At 45.4% G+C, this 16480-nt stretch overlaps 1 protein-coding gene across 1 annotated transcript in view; it reads right to left on the bottom strand.

Annotated features, from left to right (window-relative positions):
* Nucleotides 1-16480, bottom strand: part of GATB (glutamyl-tRNA amidotransferase subunit B) — a 201046-nt gene that overhangs the window by 129709 nt on the left and 54857 nt on the right. The window lies entirely within an intron of this gene.

Here is a 16480-nt window from a genome sequence, read left to right as displayed (position 1 = left end):
CATTTTGCCCAGTCTCTTTCCTATTGTTGAATCATGAACACTGACCTTAACTGAGGCAAGTGAGGCCTACAGTTCTTTAGATGTTGTTCTGGGTTCTTTTTTGTCCTCTTGGATGAATTCTCATTGTGCTCTTTGAGTAATTTTGGTAGGCTGTCCACTCCAGGGAAGGTTCACCACTGTTCCACGTTTTCACCATTTGTGGATAATGGCTCTCCCTGTGGTTCGCTAGAGTCCCAAAGCCTTAAAAATGGCTGTGTAACTCTTTCCAGACTGATACATGTCAATTACATTGTTTCTCTAATGTTCTTGAATCTCTTTAGATCGTGGCATGATGTGTTACATTTTGAGATCTTTTAGTGTGCTTCACTTTATCAGACAGCTTCTATTTATTTGATTTCTTGATTCAACAGCTCTGGCAGTAATCAGACCTAAGTGTGGCAAGTAAATTTTAAATCCGCTTAAAATGTGGTTAATCACAGTTCATTCATGATTTAGCAAGGAGGAAGTGGGCAATTTCTTTTCCACATAGGGCCAGGCAGGTTTGGGCAACTTTTTTCCCTTAATAAATGAAATCATTGTTGAAAAACTGAATTTTGTATTTACTCAAGTTATCTTTGTGTAATATTAAAATTTTCTTGAAGATCTGAATCATTTTAGTGTGACAAATATGCAAAAAGATTTAAAAAAAAATCAGGAAGGGGCAAATACCTTTTCACAGCATATAATAATGTATAATGAATCTGTTTTACCTGCTTTTTCTCTGCTTCTAGTTCGTTCAAGACAAAGGAAAGAAAAGCAGTACACTCAAGAGCTCTCTGCCAGTCCTTTCTCTTCTATTATAAGCATGTCACTTGTTAGAACATGAGCACTGCAGCACAGCTGGCTAGCTGCTAATGCTACTTCTCCCTTTCTAAGTCTATGGCTTCTGGTACAGGGGATGGCAAGAGGCTGCAATTACACTGCTTGTAAGGGTAAAATGCAAAACACTGTATAATTATACTTGATAGTGAAAGGCGTCACATCCAAAATTCCATCGACATTCTATATACACTAAGAAAAAGCCACAGATTTTTAAGGTACCACACAGGTAAGTACAAATCTCTTAAAAATATTTTCCATAGTTTATTTCAATAACCATTAAAACAGTGCAAACTAATAAAAAAATAAATCTTAAAAGTGGGGGCTTATGTTTCGGTTTTTCAGAGGGGCAAATTTGTTGCTGCTTTCAGATGCAGCTTTAGGCTGGCCATACACTATACAATTTTCTGTCCAATTTTCTTTAGATTTACCTTCAACTATGTAGTGCAAGGGTCTGCCTAATTGGATACAATTGAAAGTGTTGTTTAGATTTGACCTCATATTATTTGTTTTTTTTGGTAAATCTAAAGAAAAATTCTCAAGAAAATTGTATAATGTGTGGCCAGCCTAACACTGCATCTGGACGCAGCAGCACTCTGTGCTACGGCTGCATACAAACTGAATGATTAGCTGCGTCCAGAATAGCTGGAACTGGACACAAACTAGGTTTTTGCCAGTGGCAACATATCTGAGTAAAGTCTAAAAGATCATTAGAACAAGCCATAACTGACCTCTCTAGGACTTTAAGCCCCCTATTTACACACTTGAGTGTGAGAGACATTTTTGTTTATAATTCTTTTGGGCAACCTGTAGTACAGGAAAAGCATTTTTCAGGTGCTCCCATTAAAGTCTATGATGCCAAAAATCACTAATCTATTCCAGTACTACAGGTTGCCCAAGAGCTTTACACAACAGGCAACAAATAATACAATGCTTAGATGACAGCGGGGCCATTGGGCATTATGTGATTCTTCATTATGAGCACTGTCGTGCTTTGAGAATCGCATGACAAAACGCTCAGGTGTGAATACAAGCTTAGGGATGCAAGTGTACAATCAAAATGCACACGTTTCTGCGTTAAAAATAGCTGTGTGTATAAATGGGTGCTGCAGCGACCATCGTCTGGAACCGAACAGAATCAGCAAGGGAGAATGTCACCAGCACCAATATGGGTCCAAATGTTTTAATGAACGATCACATAGTTACAGCAAGGCAACGTTTCGGCGTCTCACAGGACCCCTTCATCAGGCATGTGACCACAGAGCTTAGGGAGACTCCTCACTGGCTGTAACTTAACAGCAGTGGGAGCCAATGGCTCCCATTACTGTGTCTCAATGAATGAGGGAAGAGAGACCCAGGAAAGCTGAGGCTTCCATGCACAGTGCAGGATCGAGATTGGACTCAAGTATTAGGGGGGCTGTGAAGGGAGCAGCATGCAGAATGATTTGCTTTTAATGCTTGTTCACAAAATGTAAATGATTTAGTGTGCATGATGTGGGCACAGGTTCACTTTAAATAGCAATAGTAGACTGCCCACCGCATATTAAACAAAGATGCATAGCTTATTAAAATATTTAAATGGTCAGCACACGTAACACTGGATGTTTTAAAAAATTTGAAAAAAGGTCAACACAATAAATTATGAAGCATGGTATAGTCAGGTTTTGAAAAATGTGAAGTTTGGAGATATCTGACCATATTATTATTATTATTATTATACAGTATTTATAAAGCGCCAATGGTTCGCTCAGCGCTGTACATTACAAAGGGGGACAGAACATGTGACAGAACAATACCAATACAATGCAAAACATGAGGGGATCAAGGGCTCTGCTCTTTCGAGCTTACAATCTAGGAGGGAGGGGGTGGTGGCACAGGAGGAGATAGCTGTGGGGGATGGAGTGGTAGGAAGAGTGGAGGAGGTCGGCAAGTTAGCAGGGGGTGGGGTAGGCTTCCCTAAAGAGATGGGTTTTCAGGGTGCGCCTAAAGGAGAGGAGAGTAGGTGATAATCTGATGGGTTGGGGCAGGGAGTTCCAGAGGATGGGTGACACCCTGGAGAAGTCCTGGAGGCGGGCATGGGAGGAGGAGACCAGGGAACTAGAGAGAAGAAGGTCTTGTGAGGAGCGGAGTGTGCGTGCTGGGCGGTACTTGGATATTAGGTCAGAGATGTAGTACGGGGCAGTATGGTGGACAGCTTTGTACGTCAGCGTTAGCATTTTGAATTTGATCCGTTGCGCAATCGGAAGCCAGTGGAGGGATTGGCAGAGGGGGGTGGCGGAGACAGAGCGGTTGGAAAGGTGAATGAGTCTGGCAGCCGTATTCAGGATCGACTGAAGTGGGGATAGCCAGCGGCGAGGCAGGCCAGTGAGGAGGGAGTTGCAGTAGTCGAGTCGTGATATGATGAGGGAGTGGATGAGCTGTTTAGTGGTTTCTGGGGTTAGGAACGTGCGGATTTTGGCGATGTTGCGGAGGTGGAGTCTGCACGAGTTTGTTAAAGATTGGACTTGGGGCTGGAAGGATAGGTTGGAGTCCAGAATGACACCCAGTACTCTGGCCTGCAGGGCGGGTTTGATGGTAGCGTTGTTGGATGTGACGGAGAAATCAATGGGGGGTGGTGTCCGGGCTGGGGGGAAGACAAGAAACTCGGTTTTGGAGAGGTTCAATTTAAGGAAGTGGAGTGACATCCAGTCTGATATGTCGCTCAGTAGGTGTGTGATTCGGGCTGAGACCAAGGGGGTGAGGTGGGGGGTTGAGAGATAGATTTGTGTGTCGTCGGCATAGAGGTGGTAGTTGAAGCCGTGAGAGTGTATGAGTTGGCCAAGGGAGGTGGTGTAGATGGAGAAGAGAAGGGGCCCGAGGACAGAGCCTTGAGGGACCCCAATAGAGAGGGGGAGTGAGGGGGAGGTGGTAGCATTATAGGTAACGCTGAAGGAGTGTTGTGACAGGTAGGATGAGAGCCAGGAGAGAGCAGAATCTCTGAGGCCGAGGGAGTGTCGTTTTTTGAGGAGGAGGGGGTGGTCGACTGTGTCGAAGGCCGCAGAGAGGTCAAGGAGTAGGAGCACTGAATAGTGGCCATTAACTTTGGAGGTTAGCAGGTCGTTGGAGAGTTTGAGTAAGGCAGTTTTGGTGGAGTGTAGGGGACGGAAGCCGGACTGTAGGGGATCGAGGAGGTTGTTGTCGTTGAGGTGAGAGCATAGGCGGGTGTAGACTAGGCGCTCGAGGAGTTTAGATGTAAATGGGAGCAGGGAGATGGGTCTGAGGTTGTTCGGGTCATTGGGGTCCAGGGAGGGCTTTTTAAGTATGGGGGTGATGTGTGCATGTTTCAGAGGGGAGGGGAAAGTGCCTGAGGAGAGGGAGAGATTGAAGATGTGGGTGAGGGAGCGTAGGATGGAGGAGGAGGAAGGTCGTAGGAGTTGTGAGGGGATAGGGTCAAGGGGGCAGGTGGTGAGGTGGGCATCAGAGAGGATCTTGGAGACTTCTTCGATGGTAGTAAGGTCAAAGGTGCGGAGTGTGGGGGGAGCTTCAGTATGAGGAATGTAGGGTGGGGTGGAAGAGGAGGTCAGAGCAGTGGTGGGGCTGTGGGAGAGGGGTGATGAGGGGGTAGCTGAGTGAGGGTGAAGGGGGTTGGAGGGAGTTTGAGCAGTGACGAAGTCCCTGCGGGTTGTGTCGAGGGGGAGGGGGGATAAGGGGGTAGCTGTGTGAGAGGGGACGGGTTGAGAGGGCGTGTGAGTTGCGGCAATGTCCTTGCGAATTGTATCAATTTTGTTTTTGAAGTGATTGGCAATCTCAAGGGCGGTGAGTGAGGTGCTGGGTGGAGGTGGGGGTGGAGAGAGTAGAGAGTTGAAGGCAGAGAAGAGTCGGCGAGGATTGGAGGAGAGGGCCTTGATGAGGGTCAAGAAGTAGGCCTGTTTGGCAGCATGAAGGGAGGAGGTGTAGGTGCGGAAGGCAGATTTGTAGCGGGTGAAAGCTTGTTGGGATTTGGTTTTGCGCCATAGTCGCTCCAGGGCATGACTTTGTCGTTTGAGGGTGTTGGTGTGATCAGTCTGCCAGGGCTGGAGCGGTCGGGGTCTGATGTTGCGTGTGGTTAAAGGCGCTAGTGAGTCAAGGGCTGTTGAGAGCGCATTGTTGTAGGCGGTCAAAGCCAAGTCGGGGCAGGACAGGGGGAGGATGCGGTCGTGGAGTTGATCAGCTGCAGCGTGGAGGGAGGCAGGGTTAAGGTTGCGGAGGTTACGGCTGGTAGTAGTGTGACATTTGGAGGGGTAGGCGTTGGAGGACGAGGAGATAGAGAAGGTGATCAGGTTGTGGTCAGAGAGAGGGAAGGGGGTGTTAGTGAGGTTGTGGGGAGCGCAGCGGTTGGAGAAGACAAGGTCCAGGATATTTCCGTCGGAGTGGGTGGTGGATTGTATGCACTGTGCAAGTGCAAAGGAGGAGGTTAGGTGGAGGAGACGGGCTGTGTCCGGGTTGTCGAGGTTGACAGGGATGTTGAAATCCCCAAGAATTATGGTGGGTAGCTCAGAGGAGAGGAAGAAGGGTAGCCAGGAGGAGAAGTCATCCAGGAAGCGGGGTATGGATCCAGGAGGCCGGTATATCACAGCATATGAGAATTCTTGATCTGTTACCCCAATTGTTCAGTGTATACATACGAACAAATATTTCATAGCATGATCTACCATACAGTAAAATCATTACAGCCATTGGCCTTGCATACTTTTAGTGAAATGTAGATAACTGATCAACTTCTAATTTCAGTAACATTCATTTAGCATTGTCCTCAGCTAAACTTCAGAAACTTTCTCTCATTCTCCCCTTGTATGCAAAAATTGCCGCTGGACAGAAGACACGTCGGAATTTCAATGTAGCTTTTAAAATGCTGGATATCACTGCATGATTAAATGCTCAGGAATAGTAGACACAGTACATTAAGTTAATTCATCACAAGAGGAGCGTTGAGAGTGTTTATACACATGTACAATGCGGATTGATGGATTTCCACTCTATATCACTCTGTGCAGGAGCGGACAAGGTCACCAAAACACTGATGCATGAGCACATTTATTCTCATTAAGCTGGTGATATTTATAGAGAAAAATTATATATCAGCCTTCTTGAAAATTAAACTATAATAATTAGCATCTGACCATCTGGAGATCTCCTTACCAATTAAAAGGACCTTTAAAGCATCCTAGCCTAATACTAGTCCATGCATCTTACATATGCTCAACACAATTAGCATAGCTTGCAATATAAGTGAACTACCTCCTGAAAAGAGATCCTTTAGCTCACCACATTTTTATGTGTGCACTTCATTGTCAGAAAATATTTGTCGGTTACCTTTCAGAATATGTTTAAACTTGTTGAAAACATGCCTATTTATGAATGTGCTATTCAATAATCCTAAAGATGGTTATAAAAAGCTAAGGTGGGCACAGGCACTGAAGGCCAGTGGCAGGTGCATTCACAATCTGACTTTCCTCAGGCCTCATGTAAACAGTTAATAAAATTGTGCCACACACTTGAGTATGCAAAAACAAACACTGATCAAGCTAGCTTTAAAAACTGCTGTCCCGGTCTACTTTTCATGGCCACTTAAGGGGAAACTACTTAGGAGACATGCATTTAACCCATCGTTTTCAACCTTTTTAGCCTAGGGGAACCTTTTAAATAATTTTCAGGCCTAGGGTAATCCCTGCTTTAAGAAAAAAAAATCAGAGGTCATTGGGAAAAATGCCTCTTACATTGGTGGTCAGTGAGAAGCATGCTCCCTTTACAGTGGTGGTCAGAATGCAAACCTTACAGACAGCTAAAAAGATTATTGGTGTCATGCGGCTGGCTCTGGCAAGAGGCGTTTGCCCCATAACTATGCAGGCATCTTTAAATGAGAGGTCAATTAGCTACAGCTCAAAGAACCCCTAGCGACCTCTGGAGGAACCCTGGTTGAGAATAGCTAATTTAGCCTTACGTGGGAGATCACCTTACTCACAACAAATTTAAATCACTGTACTGCAAATTTGGTGACTGCCAGCAAGTGTTTATGACACTTAAAGCAAATTTCCACTTATGCAGTCAAATTTGAGAAAACCCCACCCTATGTGTTCCCATTCACACATCATGCCTAAAAAATGTTTTTTACATATTTCTTACTGTGAGAGACCCAACCGGAACAGGGGCCTTTGGAGGGGACTATGGGCTAGCCTTCTATCCACTGATTATGGCCCATGGAGGAGACCAGGAATTTTATCTGCTTCTCCTGGTCAGAGCATGGAGTAGAGCCAGGTCCCGAAACCCTCTGACTGGCCAGAAGTATCTACAAGCGGGATTATACGGCCAGGTACTCCCCAGAACAGTGGTGCATCTACGGGAACATTGTGGCAGACGAACCTTCACCAGCCGGGGATATGGAATTCTTCTTGGGCATATTTCTTGTATTTCCCCAGCTGGCCCTTGAGAGCTGCATAATGTGGCATTTGCCCTTTTTGCCAGACTCCTACCAACTTTATAATATTACCTTTTTATATTATTTGCGTCGAAGATGTGTTACTTGGTAACCTGGATCTGGGGTGGGACATTTAGAAATGAGTGGTGTAATGTACTTTATGTATCCGGGGCTGTGGAACTGTTTCTGGGCATCCTAGTTGGCACGTCCTTGCTAATCAAGACTTATTGTGGACATATTTTCCAGCACATAGACAAGGGAGGCAGGGTGGGGCATTCCTGTGACTGCTAACCATACTGATTAGACTCATCTAGGTGCCTAGCTGTTAATTAAATTAATGTTTTAAGGTTGAATTGTCATGTTTTTCTGGTTGTATGTCTTATCTATGCTAATATCCCCAAGAGGGGAATGTCCTTCCGAAAGTATAAAGTATGTGTCTGGGTTTTAACAAACAGTCATTCCTTTGGTTTTACCTCAACATCTTGTCTGTGTATGATGCTTGAGGTAAAGGGCTGGTATTAGCGATCGGTCTGCTGGAAGGGTTTGGAGGGCAGGAGATACTGTTTGGCAGAGGCACCCGGTCAGGGTGCCAGGAAATCCATCACACTAACCTTTTAGATGTTTCTCAGGTGGGGGTGTCATGGTTTGCTGCAAGTTTTTTTGTAAAAAAACAATGTTAGAGTGAGCCTGTCCCAAGTCTGTCCTCAATAACATGCAATGCAAGAAGCCCACTCTGTACATCTATAACCCTTAATTAGGATAGACAGTCTTGAAATCTAGCTACAATTGATAATGAAGATATGCCTGCACAGAACAGGCCAGGTTAAGTATGGTAAACATAGGTAATATCTAAATGTATGGTTAAGTATGGTAAACATAACTCCCAGCTCCCTCAAACAAAGAAGACTACCTTTTTTTCATGCTGGAGGGTTCAGAAAAGAGCATCTACAAAAGGTAAGCTGCAATTTTAAATTTTTTCTAAAGTTATGCTATATGAATGGGGGGCATGTAACAAATATAAACTATGTGTTATCCTATTTTGGCTGCCAAAGTGTAAATAAACTAAAATAAAACTTGAATATGAAGTTTAGCTCGGTAGGAAGAAGGAACCTGTGTAAGAGAACAAAGTCACTTATCTATACTAAAAACCAGAATCTTGGGGACAACTTTACAAAGGGTTACACAGGGACAGCTAAAGCAAAAATACACATAATTTCCTTTATTACATGTAACTACCACTGTGAATTAATTGAAGTTATCAAACTACTCAATGTAGAACAGAAAAGGTGTAAAAATGTGCAGCATGGCTCTTTGATAATCCCCATCACTGGTATATACAGGTGAAACTCGAAAAATTAGAATGTCGTGCAAAAGTTCATTTATTTCAGTAATGCAACTTAAAAGGTGAAACTAATATATGAGATAGACTCATTACATGCAAATCAAGATAGTTCAAGCCGTGATTTGTCATAACTGTGATGATTATGGCTTGTGAGTACAAGCATGCTTTATGGCATATACAGACTGATTTTACTGCTGTGGGTTTAGTAACACTAAGTATTCTTAAAAGTGAACAGTGCATGGCAACAAACATTTAACGTGAACCTGGTATGAGCAAACTTTATTCTGCCTATATTGCCAGCACCATATACATGCTTTCCTTTTGCTTCTCCTAGCTGTCTCCTTGCCACCAAAATAAGGCTAAGTACCATCTCCAATATATCTATAAGTAATGGATATTAAATTTGCTCCCACACAAACAGAGCAATGGGGGAACAAAGGAGAGTGATTGTAAACTCTTAAAATCCCAAAAGCAGGCACTTAAAGATGTCTACAAATGATTTAGACCCCATTCACATGGGCAGCCAGTGGGCATTCAATACATGCAGTTGAGGCACTGTTTTACTGCCACCTGACTGCCCACCTAAAAGATAGCATACAGTTACACAGAGATGTACATATTCTACAGATGTGGAAAAATTATAGCCCCTGTTGCATTCAGTGGGTAGTACCGCCACCAAACATGAACCATTCAAAAATTCAAGAGACCGAAGCCACCCATAGGTTTGGCTTGAGATTGTGTACCAATAATTACATACAAAATCGCCATTCAACTATTAAAAAAAAAAAAAACAACATTCAGGGGGCAATACTGCTACCTTCTGAATATTTTTTTTTTGCCTCATAGCTGCTGCTCTACCGCATTTTGAAAAGCAATCCACCATGGATCAAGGGCGGCAATGAGTCAGCTTGGAGCTGAGGTTGAGAGCTGTGAGCCACATGTAGGTTTGGGAGATCTCCACATGTACAGAAGTAAATTTGACACAACCCTAGAGTTATTCGGATGCATGTTTTGGAAATGATATTTTAGATGGCTGCCACGCCAGGCTCACTTTAATGTCCACTAGTCATTTTTGTGGGAATGTACTGCCCATTCATGGGCAATGCTCCATAGTTGCATTTCATGGTCTAGAACAATAGTAAAACAAATTAAGGGGTCTGTCATAGACACCCCATACTTTGATATGCCACCAAAAGCAGAACAACAGCTAATAGAAAGCAGTGTAGAATTATACTTATAAATGCTTCAAAATACAAATTACTCTGGGCCTTTCTCTGGAGGATAGAGAAACAATTAACCTGAGACAGAGCAGTTAAGTAACCATGCTGTCTATTAAACACATGATCTGCCTCTTTTAAGTCTTAACAAATTATCTATTTGACTTTGACTGGACACTGTCAGTTTCTTACTGGGACACTGAGGTAGTGTTATGAATATGGATTAACTCTGCAATGTATTATTTAATCTTCAGAATAGTTTAACTCCAGATCAAAGTCATTATGAAATGTCTGCATTATTTAATTTCCTGACAAATTACACACATTACAATACATTCTAGAATTAAATTTGTGTGCATAGGCACCAAACATATTTAGTGTGTGATTTTACTGGCACAGCAAAGCATATATTTCCAGCAAACGTTCACCAAAACACCCAACTATACTGGCCAATTTTAGATGGTGAACATATTTAAAGACATAATCACAAGATGTGCTAAAAGCTATACATGCTAGAAGCATGTCATGGTGTAACAAGGGTTTGGTGTCACCCAGGGTTCTTACCAATGCAGTCTGAGGGTTTCTGGGATGTGTGTCTCATTAGGAAAAAAAAGATCTTTCAGTTTTCTGCAGCATTAGTGAATCCTGGTATGGGTCTTGTAGGTGTTGGGTGGGATAAAGCCTCCAACCTTGGTCCATAGTTTAATGGCTACCAGCACCTGCTGTTTGAGCAGGTGTGCAAAGGCCCTACAGTTTTGGAGCTGAATTCAGTTTATTGCTCACTAGGAGAGGTGTGCTGCATGAGGCAGCTGTGTGTGTACAGACACACTGGGAGTGTATGTATCTGTGCAACAGGTGAATGTGAGTCTTTAGGGGACAAAAGCTCCTACATAGTGTGGCCCCCAAGAGATGTGTCTTCTGCCTGCAGAGAGATGCTCAAGGTAACCTGGCCAGGCAGACCTCAGCTATTACAATTAGGAAGCTTGCTCTGACTGCCATGATAGAGCAAAAGAGCAACCAGGAACAAAAAATACGTGGTTGTCCATAGCAACACCGGTGAGGTCAGTTCTGCTGTGTGCCGGAGATAATACTTAAGCTAAAATATTGCAAATTTAAAGTAAGGGTGTGTCAAGGAAAGAAAAACCTGCATGTCTGAGACAGTCAGCGAGCTTCAAGTGAGAAAGTGCTATTTCCAATAACAATCAGAGAGAGTGTGTTGGGAGGAGACCTAAAGTTCCTTAGCGATATGGCTCAGCATTCCCAGGAAGATGTATGTGCTCCTCCAGCTGCAGGAGTCACCAGGAGGTAAGTTTCTTAATAATGTCATCCAGTTCCTTATTATATGGCCAATGGGGGAATGGTATGATGAGTTGACCTAGACCCTGAAATACTACTGGGGATAATGATGAGCGTGAAGTGGTATCAGCAAGCCCAATTTCACACGTGAAAGTGCCTGCTGTCATTCCTGGCAACAGTGAGCATGTTCCTGTTGTGACTGTAAGTGGTGCTAAGGAAAGCATGAAGCCTGCTGTTATTTTACCCTGGGGCCACTTGGGATAAACAGCAAGCCAAAGGGAAATTACAGATTTGTTCCACACTCAGCATACTCAAATGAAGATGGCGACATATACTGTGCTGGTTGGAAACACTCTCTTTATAGATTTAATTGCTGGGACTGCACATGCAGTCATTACAGATACTGACTGTAAAGCCAGTTGTGAGAATATATGCCATGTAGTTGGAGAGATACTATTTGGGAGACTCACTATGGACTATGCAGAGGGAAACTTGCCTCTGTGCAATGCACTGTGTAGCGGGAAGACTAGAGTCAATGAGTTTGTCAATGTGACATTTGCTGCCCCCGTGAATGCACCTGTACCATGCAGACAGCAAGCTGAACTAAATGTGATTGGGTGACCACTAAGGAAAATGTGTTGTCTCTCTTAGCAAGTGTCAATTACCCCCAGACACCTATGGTGCCGCCATGCAGAGTGTCCCTGGAAAAAATAGTGCAAATTTCCCTGTGTTTATTGAACAGCCACAGATTTATCACAATGAGGCTGCATTACAGCAGTCTGCCATTGAATGGAAATGTGTTTAATGTAGAGGCCCTGGTTCAATGTGTTGAAAATACTTACAGGTTATATGCTGTGCTACAGGCTCAAAATATGGAAAATGTGGTAATTCAACTTCCTTTGTCTAAACATGTGCTGTACCAAACAGAGAACACCCCTGACAAGGATGTGGAGCAGTTCAGGGTTGCCTATTTCTAGGAGCATTTTAGTAGATATGGCAATGATCTTTGGTGGAAGAGAATCAGGATATTGTGGCATTTTGAGACAAGATTGCTGCTAGTTCTGAAGAGGTCCTGCATCCTCTTTCAGCATATTCAGAAAATGAGTCTCTCTACATGCTCAGCCATTCCAGGGTTTGCTACTTGCTTTGGAGCCACTCGTATGTCTCTTTGTGTCTATGAGACACACAGAGCGGGGCTCAGTCCTGCCCACGCTCCCTCCTCACTGGCTGTGATTGACAGCAGCTAAGGAGGAGAGAGAGACCTTGGAGAACCTCGGCTCTCGTCCACATCGCTGGATTGGGCTCGGACTCAGGTAAGAATTGGGAGAGCTGCACACTGCATAGATTGCATGAAGGTAAAAAACCTTTAGCGTTTAAACGCACTTTAAGTTGCACATTAAAATGGAAAAGCAATTGTTTATGACTAATATTTGACCGAACTAGAAAAAAGCTTGTTTAAAAATTTTTTTTGTTAATTTGTTTTTTTATTTAGAGAGAGTAGATTTTATCTTTGGTGCTTTAGATTGCTATAAAAAGCTTTAGGCTGTCGGAGGAATGATTTATTTGCCAAGAAAATCATAGTTTTAGAAGAGATTCATATCAGTGACAAGATTGCCAGTGACTATTGCATTTCATTCACCTCTATAGGCTTAGCTACAAATTGCTTGGCTTAAAGCGATTGTAAAATAATTTTTTTTGTAAATAACAAACATTTCTATACTTACCTATCCTGAACCTCCTCTTCTCGGGTCCCCCACCAGCGCTCCAGGCTCCTCCTCTCTGTCCAGTGCCCCCATGGGAAGCCACTTCCCATGGGCCACTCATACGTGCTCGTTCCCGAGCCCCACTACTGCATCCACTGACACAGACAGTGGGATTCCGCCCTGCCCCCCACTCGCTCGTCACTGGAGCTGATTGACAGGAGCAGGAGCCAATGGCTTCCGCTGCCATCAATCTGCCCAATGAGGAGGGAGAACCGCTGCTATCGTGAACGTCACTGGATCAGATCGAGCTCAGGTAAGAATAAGGGGGGGTTGGGGGGATCCTGCAGCAGAGAATGCATTAAGGTAAAAAACCTCAAGGCTTTAGAACCACTTTAACTACAAATTCCTTATAAAGGAGCAGTTTGTAGTACAGCACACTAACCCATTGCTGCAGTTTAAAGTGTGGCAGTGACAAATTACTTCTTATTCACTAAAATTGCTAGCTAAAACTCACTGTTAATCACCAGCCTTAGCAATTTGAAGCAATGACCTATCTTGGAAATGCTAGTACTCTGACTATCATGCTAACATTTAAGACGGAACAAGGAGAGAGAAATGAAATTCCAATTTCTCTGACTTTCATTTGCTGCATGCTTTTTTTGGGTTTGCAACTTTGTCATATTCCTTCTTCAAATAATCATAAAAAGCAGTGCAGCGCTGTTCAGATGAATGTGCAAGAAATTCCTAATAAACAATTAAAGCAATATAACTTATTCCGTATAAAGTGCAAATCATGCAAATATTGCCACAATAGATACAATAAATATAAAGTGCAGAAAAACATGTAAGACCACAGATAAGAGGTTACAAGCGTGTGCGAAGAAGTCCAAGTAACAACTTGAGGATCGTAGCAGATGTCAACTTAAAGTGTTCTATTCCTCTAAATCAGGAGTGACAGATGACATGACTGAAAATAAGTGAATTGCGCACTCACCAGATGTGCGCAATATATACGCATTTGAGATCACTTTTGTCTCATCCGGTCAGCCAGATCACTCACTCCCAGGTATGGTCAGGTTCCTGCTCCTGTTCCCTTCAAGGTCCCTCACATGGTATCACTGTCTCAGGACACTTCTAAAACAGGTCTGTTTTTCTTTAGCCCAGGTTATTATTATTATTATTATTATTACTATGAGTTTATATAGCGCCAAAGGGTTTGCTCAGCGCTGTACAATAGGGGGGACAATACATGGCACAGTACAACAACAAACAATGTACGAGGGGTAAGAGGGCCCTACTCTTACGAGCTTACAATCTAGGAGGGAGGGGGTAAAGGTACAGTAGGAAGTGGCTGAGGGGGATGAAGTGGTGGGAGGAATGAGGGAGGATGGCCGTTAGGTGAGGGTGGGGTAGGCTTCCCTGAAGAGATGGGTTTTGAGGGAGCGCCTGAATGTGAATAGGGAAGGTGACAGTCTGATGGATTGGGGCAGTGAGTTCCAGAGGATGGGGGAGGATCTGGAGAAGTCCTGCAGCCGTGCATGGGAGGAGGAGACCAGGGAGCAGGATAGAAGGAGGTCCTGTGAGGAGCGAAGGGTACGGGTAGGGTGGTACTTGGTGATCAGGTTGGTGAGGTAGTCAGGGGCAGTGTTGTGAACGGCTTTGTAGGTCAGGGTTAGGAGTTTAAATTTGATGCGTTGGGCAATCGGGAGCCAGTGGAGGGAGAGGCAGAGGGGGGTGGCAGAGGTGGAGCGGGTGGTGAGGTGGATGAGTCTGGCAGCTGAGTTCAGGATGGTCTGGAGCGGGGAGAGCCTGCACTTGGGTAGGCCAGTGAGGAGGGAGTTGCAGTAGTCAAGGCGTGAGATGATGAGGGAGTGTACTAGAAGTTTGGTGGTGTCTGGGGTGAGGAAGGAGCGTATCTTGGCAATGTTGCGAAGATGGAGCCTGCATGTGTTTGTGAGTGATTTGACATGCGGTTGGAGGGAGAGGTTCGCGTCAAGAATGACGCCAAGGACTTTGGCTTGCGGGGCGGGAGTGATAGTGGAGTTGTTGGTGATGATGGATAGGATGGGGGGGGGGGTGTTGGCAGGGGGAAAGATGAGGAGCTCGGTTTTGGAGAGGTTGAGCTTGAGGAAATGTAGCGACATCCAGTCTGAGATGTCATTTAGGAGGTGAGTGATGCGGGCGGAGATAGTGGGGGTGAGGTGAGGGGTGGAGAGGTAGATTTGGGTGTCGTCAGCATAGAGGTGATAGTTGAAGCCGTGAGATTGTATGAGTTTGCCCAGGGAGGAGGTGTAGATGGAGAAGAGAAGGGGTCCAAGGACAGAGCCTTGGGGGACCCCAACAGAGAGGGGGAGGGAGGGGGAGGTGGCACCATTGTAGGTGACACTGAAGGAGCGTCGGGATAGGTAGGATGAGAACCAAGAGAGAGCAGTATCTCCGATGCCAAGGGAGAGTAGTTTATTAAGGAGGAGGGGGTGGTCAACTGTGTCGAAGGCCGCAGAGAGGTCCAGGAGAAGGAGGACAGAGTAGTCGCCCTTGGCTTTGGCGTTGAGTAGGTCGTTAGTGATTTTGAGGAGGGCAGTTTCAGTGGAGTGTAGGGGACGGAAGCCGGACTGTAGAGGGTCAAGGAGGTTATTGTCTGTAAGGTGGGCGCTTAGGCGATCGTAGACTATGCGTTCAAGGAGCTTGGAGGTGAGTGGCAGCAGAGAGATGGGTCTGAGGTTGTTGGGGTCCGCGGGATCCAGGGAGGGCTTTTTGAGGATGGGGGTGATATGCGCGTGCTTTAGGGGGGAGGGGAATACGCCAGTAGAGAGGGAGAGATTGAAGATGTGGGTGAGGGAGCGGATGAGGGAAGAGGGGGGTGACCGGAGGAGTTGAGAGGGGATAGGGTCCAGGGGGCAGGTAGTGAGGCGGGCTTTTGAGAGGACTTTGGCGACTTCCTCAGTAGTGACAGGGCTGAGGGAGTGCAGTGCGGGGGGGTTATGGTGGGCGGGGCATTGGGAGAGGAGGGGGGCAGTGCGGTTGTGAGGGCAGAGGAGGGGGGAGATGAAGGGGTGACGGGGGCGAGGAGGCTAGGTGGGGAGGTAGATTGCAAGTTGACGATGTCCTTACGGATAGCGTCAATCTTGTTGTGGAAATGGGTGGCAATCTCGTGGGCGGTGAGAGAGGTACTGAGTGGAGGAGGGGGGGGGGGAGAGCAGGGAGTTGAAGGTGGAGAAGAGTCGGCGGGGGCAGGAGGAGAGGGTGTTTATTAGGTTAACAAAGTAGGCCTGCTTGGCGGCGTGGAGGGAGGAGGTGTAGATAAGAAATGCAGATTTGTAGAGGGAGAAAGTATGAGGGGACCTGGTTTTGCGCCACAGTCTCTCCAGTGCGCGACTGCGACGTTTGAGGCGTTTAGTGCTGTCGGTCTGCCAGGGTTGAAGCGGTCTGGGTTTGATGATGCGTGTGGTTAGGGGTGCCAGAGAGTCTAGGGCAGCTGACAGTGAGTCATTGTACAAGGTGGTGGCTATGTCAGGACATGACAGTGGGAGGATGCTGTCGTGTAGGCAGTCGGCGGCAGAGTGGAGGGGGGCCGGGTTCAGGTTGCGGCTGGTGATGGTTTGGCGTTTTTGAGGGGGGGAGTTGGGGGAAG

The sequence above is a fragment of the Staurois parvus genome, unplaced genomic scaffold, assembly GCF_062004578.1.
Source record: "Staurois parvus isolate SC_StPar_1 unplaced genomic scaffold, SC_StPar_1.0 ptg000090l, whole genome shotgun sequence".
NCBI lineage: Eukaryota > Metazoa > Chordata > Amphibia > Anura > Ranidae > Staurois > Staurois parvus.
The sequence above is the reverse complement of the archived record's forward strand: the minus strand, read 5'-3'. Positions and strand labels throughout refer to the sequence as shown.